Source organism: Theobroma cacao, chromosome 7 (genome assembly GCF_000208745.1).
Source record: "Theobroma cacao cultivar B97-61/B2 chromosome 7, Criollo_cocoa_genome_V2, whole genome shotgun sequence".
In the NCBI taxonomy this organism is placed as follows: domain Eukaryota; kingdom Viridiplantae; phylum Streptophyta; class Magnoliopsida; order Malvales; family Malvaceae; genus Theobroma; species Theobroma cacao.
The window spans coordinates 5,433,684-5,447,117 of NC_030856.1; the positions used below are offsets into that span (position 1 = coordinate 5,433,684).

General features: G+C 32.8%; 1 pseudogene; it reads right to left on the reverse strand.

Moving 5' to 3' along the window:
- The window catches only part of LOC18594015, a 27,545-nt pseudogene extending 25,973 nt beyond the window's left edge, over nt 1–1,572 (reverse strand).

Below are 13,434 nucleotides of genomic sequence, written 5' to 3' on the forward strand. Positions count from 1 at the left end.
TATTGTATTATAAAGTAATTACTAAATAATATATACTTTTGTTTATATAAATTTATAATATATAAACTTAATAAGTTAAAAAGAAGTTGTGAGATTAGAATAGTTTTTTTAGGGCTGCAATTATTTTAAATTTCATGTAAATAAGGACAAATTAATTCATATAATCAATAAATTTATGATTATTAATTAAATTATAAGGTCTTTTGATAACAATGTTTTATATAAATTCAATTTATTTTAAAAAACATAATTACTAATTTGTATATACACTATAATACTTTTAATATATATTTATTTTTTATTTTATATTAATATTATGAAAATGATAATTTTGATACTTATAAAATTTATATAGCAAAATGTATTTTTTGCACATTAATCCAAATGTTAAATGTTTATGTAATAGTAATTGATATTAAAAAAATTAAAAAATGAATAAAAAATCAAAACCCAACCCACCCCCCGACCTTTCTTTTTCCTTTCTTCCTTCTCTTCTAATCGGGTGCCGCTCCTTGCCTCCTTCAACCGAGTCCTTCCTCTGGTGTTCTTCCCCTATAACTCCTATTGGGGATAGGTATGTTATCATGTTAAACTTGTTATATTTTTCAACTCAATTTTTAATTTTTTTAATTTTAATATATACAATTTTTAATTTTTTAATTTTAATTACTAGTGTAAATGATCAGGTATATATGTGTATGATTTAAATTTGAAGAGGGAATTTTTACCTGTAAAAGTTGTCACAACTAGTTCATAAAATTGACCAAGCTTCACATTTACAAGATCTAAGGCTTCAATATCTTCATTGTTGCTCTTCATTTCTATGGATTCCTGTTCAGACACACCATTAAATTGAACCTCTTGAGTCATTGACACACGGTCTTTCTTCACCGGAAGGAATTCAAAGCAAGCCATATTGGGGAGGATGGTATAAGAGACATCGGCAGGCTTGTCTAGAGGTTCTAAATTGATCCCACAAATGGCTTCAGAACAAGCATAAAAACTTGACACTAAGGGGAGCCCTCCGCTGTAGAAATCGAGCGCTGTAGTATATTGTCTCATAACGCCCATAGTAATGGCACCAATATACTTTGCTTTAGGCCAAAGCTTTCTGATTATTCCTTCCCATGATCTACAACCACATATGTTTTCTATTGAATCAGCCAACGCTGGATCATGCTTCATGATCAATGACAGTGCATTTCTGCATCCCGAATCAGTGATCCAATCGCTTAAGTAACCTGTTTTTATGTTTGAGCATAGCTCTTTCCAGTGATCTTCTATAAACTTGATAGCTCTTAGCAATGCAGATGCAAACATTGAGCCAATCCTTACAACCTCGTCCCGCTGTATAAAACTGACAAGCAATTGGCAGTACATGCTCTGGTTGATGTCTAAGCAAAGGATTGTCTCAATTGGGCTTGTGTAACGCATGGGCAGGATGTTCCTAAAGTCATTGTCCTTGAACCTGCTTGTTGTGACAGATCCAGCCTTGAGGCCCGAAGGAGTTTCAGTCTCTGGTTTGACAAACATAAGTTCCATACTTTTTCCAGTTCGGTTCAAGTCACCAAAGTGCCTGTGAATGGATAAACTCAACTGGTATTGTTAGTTTTTGGAATCTATACTCGTGTATAACTCTTGCAAGCTGATCTGAAGCCAACACTTATAAAAATATTAAAATATAATACTTCAAGATACTTGAATTTCTAACAATTAAATGATTGTGCAATGCAATCTTGCAAAATTAAATTAACTTACAAACACTTCTGTGCTGATATTAAGTTAATAAGGCACTGACCCATTACTTAAGTTAAATTCCATTTGTTTAGGTTAAACCTGCCAAAATCATGTTACCTATTTCTTTTTAAACCTCCTAAAACACCCCACTAGTACCTGACCCATTAGTTGAAGTCCAACTTACAAATAATATAACCGTTCACATCTATTGGCACTAAAAAAATCTAAAGACATAATACTTAAATAATTTTTTAAATTATTCAAAAGAATTTAAATAGGTTCTTATTATTTTATTACAAGTTCATATGTTCTTATTTTGAGTCAAAGAAACTATTATAATTAATGATTGATTTAATTAAACTATTATTTATTATTTTATATTCATATGATGTTAATGTAATATACTTACACATGTCATAATGAATGACAAAATGATGTTGATATGACTTGATAATATGATCATTTATCATTTTTAACTTTTAACATTAATACTAGGTGAGTATAAAATTACAAGTGATATTTTACTAATAACAATTATTGAACCATTAGTTATAAAAATTTATTTAATTAAAAAATAAATTTAATTATTTTTTTTGAATTATTGAGAAATTTTTTTGAGTATTATGCCAAATCTTTAACTTTCTTTTTTCTTTTTTCAACATGAGAGAAAGTCAAGTCACCGACACTCAGTCCCTAAAATATATTGGATACTCTGATATGAAGTGTTTCTTTGTTTTCTTTTCATGCAGTCTCAAGGTTTGGATGCTTCTTTGAAATAGCTTAAACAGAGCATAAGAGACATAGACACTAATCAATCACACTCGACTAAAAACATGAAGTGAGTTTTAAAATATTTACAAGATAATGATTATTTTATTAGAATTTGAATTAAAATAATCCTAGGATATATATATATATATGAAAAACAAATCTTTATTGGAGATATCTTCACGTCTCTTTTTGATAAAATGGTTACTTGATGTTTCTTGTGGCATGCACTGTTTTTTTATTCATTTTGGCCTCATTCCCATATATATAAATAAAACAAAATTGTATGTATCACCTTTTGCAAGGTTGGAAATTCAAAGTTGTGATCCCCTAAGCAAAAGCTTGCTAGACTTGGTAGACAACTTAGCTGCAAATACAGGAGAGATGCCAACTGAGTTAACAGTAAGAGATTTCATAGTGTAGGAATGGAGAGAAACAAGAGGTTTATGGAGAGGTTGGTGTCGGTTTTTGTCAATAACATCCCGGAAAAGCGTGGACGGAAGCTGGTTGCAAAGGGTATTTGAAAGGTACGATGACGTGAAGGATATCTTCCTTGCAAAAAAACGAAGCTGGGCAGGGAAGAGATTCGGGTTTGTGATTGTAAAGGGGGTTCTTGTGATAGGGAGAGGAAGCGTTGCAAACAAGTAAAAGGATATGCCAAAGGTAGCAGAGAGGAAGATTGAAGCAATTCCTGAAATACTAAGTGCTGTGATAGGTAGAAGACAATAAAAAGAGACTTAAAGAGACTTAGAGAGTACAAGATAATTAAAGAGAGAATTTAAAGAGAGAAGCTCTCAAGTTGAGAATGTGTTAGCTTAGAGAGGGAGAGAAGAGTCCTTCCAAATGAATTGTGAGGCTCTATATATAATGCTAAAAGTGGCGGTTACATAAGAATGGGCTTTAATGCGCCTAATGAATGACATTATTATGAAGAATATTAATGTAAGTAACCGTTACTATAATTGGATGTAGTAAGACTTGTTCTAAAGTAAAAGTAATAGAAAAGAGATGTATAAGAATAGGTACAAGAGAAGAAGCTGTACGAGAATAGGTACAAGAGAATAAGCTGTACATGAATAAGTATACGAGAATAAGGTAAGAGGGTGAAACACTTGTACTTTAGGAAAGGGTTAAGAGGAAGACCTCTTAACTACCTCCATATCTGAACCATCAAGCCAAACTCTCTGGAACATCCCAAGATGAAAGTAACCCATGAATTTTGCCACTTATTCCGAGTTGCTTTCACTGTCATCCAAGTGAAGTGGTTATTCTATTCGAAGTAGTTGTTTTACTTGCATTAATCGTTTCATATGGAGTAGTGTTCTATTTATTCTAGTTATTCTGCGTTAAGTAGCACTTCACTTATTCTGCGTGAAGTAGCATTTCACTTGTTCTACTTATTCTGCGTGAAGTAGCACTTCAGTTGTTTTACTTATTCTACGTGAAGTAGCACTTCACTTGTTCTGGTTGTTCTCTGTACAACATTATATTGTAACGTAATTCTTTAGAGTAATAATATTAACTAAAATTTAGTATCTACATTTTGCCCCCTACATAAGAATTTATTGTTAAAAATAATTCTTATGTATTAATTTAAAGTAATTTTTTTTGTACTATAACGTATTGTACTGTATCATTTTGAGCAGTAATGCTTTGGGCAGTATTGTTTTAGACAGTAACACTTTAGCCAGTAATACTTTAGGTAGTAACATGTTACTATCTTGTGTAAGGTGTAATACTAATTTGTTTTTGTAATGTCAATATCTTTTTGTAATATTTGATTGATTATGCAATAATATTTAATGTCTTTCGTAATATTTGATTGCATTTTTTTTAATTTCAATATCTTTTGTAATATTTTATTGATTATGCAATAATATTTAATATCTTTTTCATAAAAATCTTGATTCTATTTGTAATATTTTATTAATTATGCAATAATATTTAATATCTTTTCCATAAAAACCTTGATTCTATGTGGCTTATAAATATCAAGTTACTAAGAACAATTTTCTTCATTCATATTCAAAGTAAAGCAAAATAAATTTTAGAGTAAAGTCGATTCTTTTACGAATCTTTTCAAATAAGTAAGTTTTTTTTCTTATTTATATATATATTTTAATTTTGTTTTCAATCAATTGACTTAATTAGTTGAATTTTTCTTACTTGTTGCCACCTGCATGAAATTTTTTTTTAATTAAAATATGAGAAAAAAAATTTAATTATGAAATATTTTAATTATAGAAGAAAATCACAAAGCAAGAATATTTATGTTACTCTAACTTTGTTTCAATCCTTTATTTACTTGGCTCGTTGCACGGTAGGTATGATTTTTGTTTGTTTTTGAATCTTACAGTTTGGAGTAATAGGTTTCTTGATTTTTTTTTTTTTGAAGTATAGTTCATTGTTTGATTTTAGCATATAGTGTTTAATAGGAAAGAGAAATATTAGAATAAAGAAAGTAAGAAAAGAATAAAGTGAACGACATGTTAACTAGAGAGAGAAATACTAGAATAAAGAAATAAACTAATAGACGCATAAAAACTAGCAAAAGCTCCATGTCTTTTTTTTTTAATATAAATTGATTTTGACTTGTATCATGTTTTGGTGCAGCTTTTACTTAAGGTTTTTTTTTTTTTCCAATTGAAAGTTAACCTGATGTAGCCTAATGTAGCCTTAGAAAAGTGAAAAAAAGAACTAAATAAATGCTGAAGCAAAAAGACCAAACAAAGGCTGACTAACTTGTCAAAAATTTTCTTTTTTTTTTATTTGTTGGTAGCAAAAAGCTGCAAGTTGTAATAATCATTTTTTTTATTTATATAAAGAACACGTTTTTAACTTTGGAACAATTTATTGGCAACCAAAAGTCGCCAGCTGCATATATATATATATATAGAGGGGGTTTACTTTGGAGGAGTTTGTAGCGGCAAAGCTGCAAGTTGCAGTAGTTTATATATATATATATATATATATATAGAAAGGGAGTGTACTTTGGAGCAGTTTGTAGCGGCAAAAGTTGCCGACCAAATTTTTTTTTTATAAAGAAGATGGCTTTACTTTGGAGCCACGAGCTCTTTTGAATAGAGCAATGGAGCTCGCGGTGTGCCGCAAGCTCTTTTAATTAGAGCTCGCGGTATGTGCCACGAGTTGCTTCCATTAGAGCTCGCGGTACATGCCGCGAGCTACTCTAATTTGAACGATTTTTTTTAAATTTTATAATAATAATTTTTTTTTAGTTGACTCTCTTTTTTTTTGTGTTATAATTTATTATTTTATTTTAATGTATAGTTTTTGATAGAAAAAATATTAAAATAAAAGAAATGAGTAAAGGTTGAAGTGAAAGGAGTAAATAAAAGTTAGTGCATGTCAACTTTTGATAAAAAGGTAAAAACTAAAATAATTAATAAATAAATGAACAAAAGGTAGCACATGTCAAACCTTCGTTTCTCCTCTTATTTATTAGCAGCACAAGCTGCGTTTCTTGTGTTTTTTTTTTAATGTATAGGACTTGACTTTTGTAGGACTGTTTTTGATTTTAGTGTTACTGTAGAACTTGCGACACAAACTGAAGTATAGAAGAGAACTTTGGAAACAGTACCTTTGTTCTAACCTTAAGACACGCCATAGCTTTCATTTTTTTTTATTTTACTTGGTTTTGGTGCTAAAGCTTGTGGCTTGTGCGGCACCTTTGTTTTGAAGCTTTATTTTGTCCTCGCGATTTAACGCAAGTTATTTCTATTGAAGCTCGCGGCATATACCGCGAGCTATTTCTTTTAAAGCTCACGGTTTATGCCGTAAGTTATTATTATTATTATTTTATTATTTTATAATTTTTAATTATTATATTATTTTTATTTAAAGTTATAATTTTTTTTAAGTTTTACTTATTTATTATATATATTTATATTGCATATATAAAAATAATAATATCAAAATTTATAATTTTGATAAGTTTTATTTGTGATTTTTTATGCATAATAAATAAATAAAAATAAAAAAATTATTGAGTATGTATACTTATCTCTTTTTCCATGATCATGTTTATAGATAACTTTTTTCATCATCCTCTATGCCTAGGACGCGTGTCCCTTCGAAGATCAATTATGGTGAGCCTGAAAGGGCTGCAACAAGAAAGAAAATCACTGCACATAAAAGGAAGAATAGTGATTCCAAATTAATTGCTCCTAAGAAAATTAGAGTAGGAAAGAGTGGTGAAGTTCCTCTTGTTCCTGAAAATTGAGAAGATGAAATTATTAGAGAAAGACAAAAAGATCATTTTTGGGAAGAGGTTCGTGCCAGACAGGTTGACGAACATCCCTCTGAGTCTGTTGGATATGATTGGAATCGTCTATGCTCAGAAGCACCTCCTCATAGAAGAAGTGGTATTTCAGGACAATCTATTTTGAAATTCAAGTTTGAATGTGGTGAGTTTCCCCTTTCTGCTAATAAGTTAGGCTCCGATTCTCAATTTCTTCATGGTTGGGATGAATGGGTAACTAAGGTATTGAAGAATCCTTCTTATGTTAAACTTCTCTCTTCTGCTAGGATACTTGATGCTATACGTATCACTTCCAAGCTCAATATTCGTAGAGAAAAAAGGATGGATGTGTGGTGTGCTATTCTTGCGAGGTGGAGCACGTTTTCTCATAATATGATTACTGCATGGAGGGAATTTACCTTCACTCTGGAAGATGTATGTGTTCTCTTGGAGCTTCCTTGTATAGGAAAGGATGATTTTCAGTCTATTAAGCTTTCTGAAGAAAAGGTATGTACTCGAGACTTTTTCTTCGATCTACTTAGGAGTCTGAGTAAAACTTCAAAGGTTGCACGATTCTCCAATTGGATAGGGTTTTTTATAAAAAGTTCAATGCTAAGGGAATTGAGATTGGTTCTCCTGAGTACCCAGACCATAAGTATGAGCTAGTAGCTTTAATAATTTTTTGGTTGGCATGACATGTACTCCTAGGGTGTCCAGATAATGGTATCTCTTCAGCAGTTGTTCCTTTAGCAATAAAAATTGTTAAAGGAATACATTTTCCTCTTGCTCCACTGTATTTAGGATCACTATATAAGAGATTAGACTTGTTCCAACTCAAAACTGTTGAGTCAGCTGGGCGTTATAAAGTTTTGACTTATGTGGATGCTTCCTTCATTCAAATGTGCTTATGGGAAAAGTTTGGTACTTGCGCTCCCGTGCCTAATACATATCCTTTTGCATCTTTTTCTGTGAATAACCCTTTATCTAGGAACAACTTTAGAGCTTGGGCATGGCATGATCGACTCCCGAGAGGTAATGTTCTTGAAGTAATGGATGTGACAAAAAAATTCAATCCCAGACCTTATGTGCTGCCCATAAATGGATTTGATGATCTTGAAATTTATTATAATCGCCACCCTCTGCAGTCTGGAAGAATGAGTTCACAAGGTATTAACTTTTGTGTGTGGGTTCACAGTTCCCAATTGCCATCTATGATTGAGAGTTCCAATTCAGGTGGAGATAGAAATATTCTTTCTGTTGAGGTATATTCTCCTTTTAGAGTGGCACGCCAATTTGGGTTTGATCAACCAGCTTCGCCTGACTCTTTTTCAACTATCAGTTTTTCTTTTTGCGTTTCTTCATTCCTCATGGCGGGACTTCAACTCTGTTTAGATAAACTTAAGAGTTGTACTGTCCCAGCTTTTGATAGAGTTGGTGCTCATACTTCTGGATGGTTTGCTTATTGGATGGAGTATGTTGCATAATGGAGATCTTTTATAATGCCTTTGACTAATCCCAAAGCTTGTCTCTACACTCCTCCTATAAGTAACTTCGATGTATCCTTACGTTTGATTTCTCTAAAAAAGAAAAGAAATGTAAATGAAGAAGAAGATGATGCTCCTTGCGCTCTTACTCATCAAACAAAACATGTGCATCGAAAAGTAAGTTCATCATTTACTTCTTCTTCTTCTACCTTTTTTTTTTTAAATTCATTTCCTCATCATTCTTTTTTTTTTTGTAGAGAGAAACAACTACGAGAGTAGAACTTAACTCGATTGAAGAGGAAGAGACTTTTGAAGCTGAGACTGAGGAAGAATCATGTGACTTTGAACGTAGTGATGAATTTGATGATGAATCAATTGATGTTGATAAAGCTGAAGTTGAGGGTGAGCCAACCCCTTTTGATGATTTCATTGATTTGGATGTTTTATTTCCAATTCATGTTCAGAGCTCTACCATGAACCAGGTATAAACATATTACTATGTTACTCCGATTGATGTTGTTCCATTCTTTTTTTTTTTTAAATTAAGATTGTTCTTACTCCACAGGCTATTCGAGATGAGGTTGTTCCTGACACTGAGATTATTCCTACTGTTGAAGTTGTTCCTGAAGCTACTCTAAATGTTGAGGTTATTCATGATGTTGGAGTTGATACTGACGATGTTAGAGCTATTCCAATGACTCCTTATGCTTCTTCCTCCCTAGTGCCAGAACACAGAGATGCAAGTAGTACTTCTGGCATTCAAGTAGCACATACTGAACAAAGTGGTAAGAAAGTTGACTTCCATGGTTTTCAAGTTTCATTGGAGTATGTGGCATACTTAGAGCATGTTTTCAATATAAAGGGAGAGTTTTGGAGTACCTCCTTTGTAAAGAACGTAGACGTCATCTGCTTAATGATGGAAGTGTTGGGTAGAGCGTTAGCCATTTCCCATGCTCCACTAATGAGTACTTCACCAGAGGAATTGCAACGATGTTACAAGATTTCGATGATGCTTGTAACTTTGGATTCAAGCTTGAGTGCCTTAGTGATTGTAGATCTAAAGCCAAGATTTTTCTTAACAAGTCTTCCTTGGAGAATGAGTTAGAAGACATTGCAGCGAAGATAGCTTTACTGAAAAAATGTGAAGCTGAAGTACAAGAACAATTAAATGTATTTGCCAATAATAACTCTTCTCTATGGAGTATGTAATTGACTAGTCTTTTGCTTTTCCTTTACTCTTTTTGAAAGCTCATTTGAGCTAGTACTTCGCTATTGATATATCATATTTCTTTTTCTTTTGCAATAATAATAATGTTATACGCTTGTTGCATATGTGTTCACATTTAATATTATTGTATGTGGCCAAAAAGGAACTCTCAACTTTACATCAAGGAGATTAACTCTAACCTGATATGAAGGAGATTAATTCAACCCTTAAAATAAGTAAGCGTAATAGCTACAGTCAATTTGTGAGTAATAAGCTAGGGCCAAGAAATGAGCGATAAAGCTTACGGCCAATAGCATAACATCATTACAACCAAATTATGAGCGATAAAGCTAGCAGTTGGAATGTGAATAATAAATTGTGGTCAAAGAATAAACGATAAAACTTGTGACCAAAAGAAGAATATCATTGCAGCCAAAATATGAGCGGTAAAGTTTGCGACTGAAGTAAGAATGATGAACTATGGTCAAAGAATAAGCGATAAAGCTTGCGACCAATAGTATAACATAATTACAGCCTAAATATAAGCGATAAAGCTAGCGGCTGAATATGAATTTTTTTTTAATGTCAAATTGCAATTCATAAAGCGATGAAGAGTTAAAGTCATAGAAATAACATACATGAGTAGGAAGCGAGTTGTTCTGGACCGTGTTGTTTTCAATCAACAACTCTTCTGCTTGCATTTTCTTATGGAATATTCTTTTTTGAAAAAGATCTCTTCTTTCTCTACCTCTTCCTTAAATTGCATTCACTGTTGGAGTATTCTTTCTATCGAAGCGAGTAACTCCTTTTTGTTTGAGAACCGTATTATTGGTTCTTTGTGCCATTTCCACCAAGGTAGCAAAAGTTGGAAGAGGTAAATTCTGCTAGTGTAGCTTACACTTGTAAAACATTTTTTTTGAATGCAAACTGTCACAAACTCCTTCTCATCATAAGACTCTTATATATCTAACTCCCTTTCTCTAAAGTGTAAGATGTATTCCATGAGGTCTTCTATGGACTTTTGATATTCTGTTCCCAAATCAAGGAGATTAACCTTCTCTTGAGTAGAGAAGAAAAACTCCTCCCTGAACATCCACATCAATTGTAGTTTTTCCATTTCCTTCATTCCCCTTAGTGTTTGTAACTAGAGGAATGACTTCGTCAGGTGCACTCTCATTAAAGTGTACAGATTGAGCTTGAAAAAAGGTGGAAGTGAAGGATGCAAGTTGAGATATGGTCTCCAACATCCGCCTATTGTTGTCTTCTAACATTTGCATTCTCTCTTAAGAAGCCTCAATCATTTTCATCAGCTTTTGGATGTAGGTGGGAATAGATGCATTTTGGTTACTAAAGGAACTGTCTATTTCTTCTAATAATGCAAAGTTTTTCTAGTAAGCTTTTACTTAATGCAATCACTCTTCCCCAGTGGAGTCGCCAAAATGTAAAGGGGGTTCTTGTGATAGGGAAAGGAAGCGTTACAAACAAGTAAAAGGATGTGCTAGAAGCAGCAAAGAGGAAGATTAAAGCAGTTCCTAAAGTACTAAGTGCTGTGGCAGGTGAAAGACAATCAGAAGAGACTTAAAGAGACTTAGAGAGTACAAGATAATTAAAGAGAGAAGCTCTCAAGTTGAGAATGTGTTAGCTTGGAGAGGGAGAGAAGAGTCCTTCCAAATGAATTGTGAGGCTCTATATATAATGCTAAAAGTGGTGGTTACATAAGAATAGGCTTTAATGCGCCTAATGAATGACATTGTTATGAAGAATATTAATGTAAGTAACCATTACTGTAATTGGATGTAGTAAGACTTGTTCTCAAGTAAAGGTAATAGAAAAGAGGTGTAAAAGAATAAGTACAAGAGAAGAAGCTGTACAAGATAGGTACAAGAGAAAAAAGTGCATGTGAATAAGTATACGAGAACAAGGTAAGAAGGTGAAACACTTGTACTTCAGGAAAGAAATAAGAGGAAGACCTCGTAACTACCTCCATATCTGAGCCACCAAGCCAAACTCCTCTGGAACATCCCAAGATGAAAGTAACCTATGAACCCTGCCACTTATTCCGAGTTGCTTTCACTATCATACAAGTGAAGTGGTTATTCTATTCAAAGTAATTTTCTACTTGCATTAATTATTCCATATGGAGTAGTGTTCTATTTATTCTAGTTATTATGCGTTAAGCAGCACTTCACTTGTTTTGCGTGAAGTAGCGCTTCACTTGTTCTACTTATTCTGCGTGAAGTAGCATTTCACTTGTTTTACTTATTCTGCGTGAAGTAACACTTCACTTGTTCTGATTGTTCTCTGTACAACATTATATTGTAACGTAATTCTTTAGAGTAACAATATTAACCGAAATCAAGTATCTACAATGATATATGGAGAGGCCATGGAAGCAAGAAAGGCAGTGGCAGCGTTGAACGGGTCATGGCTTCTAGATCAACATAGGGGTGAATTTAGCAAAATATGGACAAACAGAAGAAAACCAGAGCAAAACAACAAGCAAGTGGTGGGAATATGGTGAGAAAGAACGTGGAACAAACAAAAAGAAACATATGCGCAGGAGTTAATTATTACAATCTTTAATTACGTGTTGTAACTTGCTTTGTCACATCGTTCAAAAGTATATTATAAAAAACAACTTAGTAAAAAGAAAAAACATATAAAAAAAGTAAAGAAGGGAGAGGGTACTTTATGACATCCTTAAGCATTGCAGCTAGGAGCTTGTGCAATTGTGTTGCTTGAGTCATGGAGATCAAACAGAATGGAAATTTAATGAGTTTTTATAGAAAGTTAATAGAACTTGATTATGTGCTGTGCAGATGTAATTTATTGACAATTGAGAAAGTGTAAATTATATATTAAAAGTATACATCAAATGCTATAAGCTATAAAAGAATGAGGGTTAATTAGTTTTTTACTTTTTAATCACAAATTTTATTAGAATCTCACGTAATATTAGTTTGTTCTATTCATCAATTGAAGGTATATGTTATGGCTGTCATTTTAAAGTTTTAAGTGCTGCATAAAAAATTATTGACTAGTTATTAAGGGGAAGCAAGAAATCAAAAGAGCATTTGAATATTTAACAATAATAAGTCTATGCATCGAGATCAAAGATTAGGGTTGAAATTCTTTTTTCTAATTAAAAAAATAAGCTAGAAACAAAAGGTAGAAAGAACAAATTTACCATTAATGGAACCCGGTGACAAGGTCAGTTAAAAAGATATCTGGTGACTTTCCACTTATGCTTGATATTTTGATCAGTAACAATGAAAACATTCTTTTTAAAAAGTTAGCTTGTTACATTGGCTATTGAAGAAGCACTTTAGATATTCTGTTTCTGCATTTTAATTATCTCTTCCACTAACCGTTCTTGTATTTAATAAGCATTGGTGGTGAAGGTCTCCAAAATCTCTAATCCAGCTTGGTAACTCTCTAATACCATCGAGCAGACCCGGAATGGACGAAACGGTAGGAACTCAACTTTGGTACTCTTAGTTGTTCTCGGTGTATCTTTACTCGACTATGTCTAATTCTGATCTTATATGGTAATTATTAAAACTTTCAAAAGACCGATACGACTGACTGAAGTAATCAGACAGAAGTGGCCCACGGCTTTGGATACATTCGGAAGAGTCCAAATACACTGCCCATTTTCTTGTCATTTTGTGGGGTCACATCCTCCCAACTTCTACAGGTTTGCCACGCAGTAGTGATTATGACACAACATTAACAAAGGGAAATTGAACACTTTGGGGCAATTCTCATACACACAAACCTTGTTCAATTGCAAGAACCTAGAAGCCCATAGCAATTTTATGTATTCCATGGAAAAAAAAACTCCAATTTCACAATGTTCTTTCCATCGTTATCTCACCTTTATGGCCTGGTCCTAAATCCCAAGCATAGCCTTCCTTTAAAAAGCCATGGATGGGTGTTTTAAATTCAAATATTGCAAACGCTGCTCCCATGGTCACAGT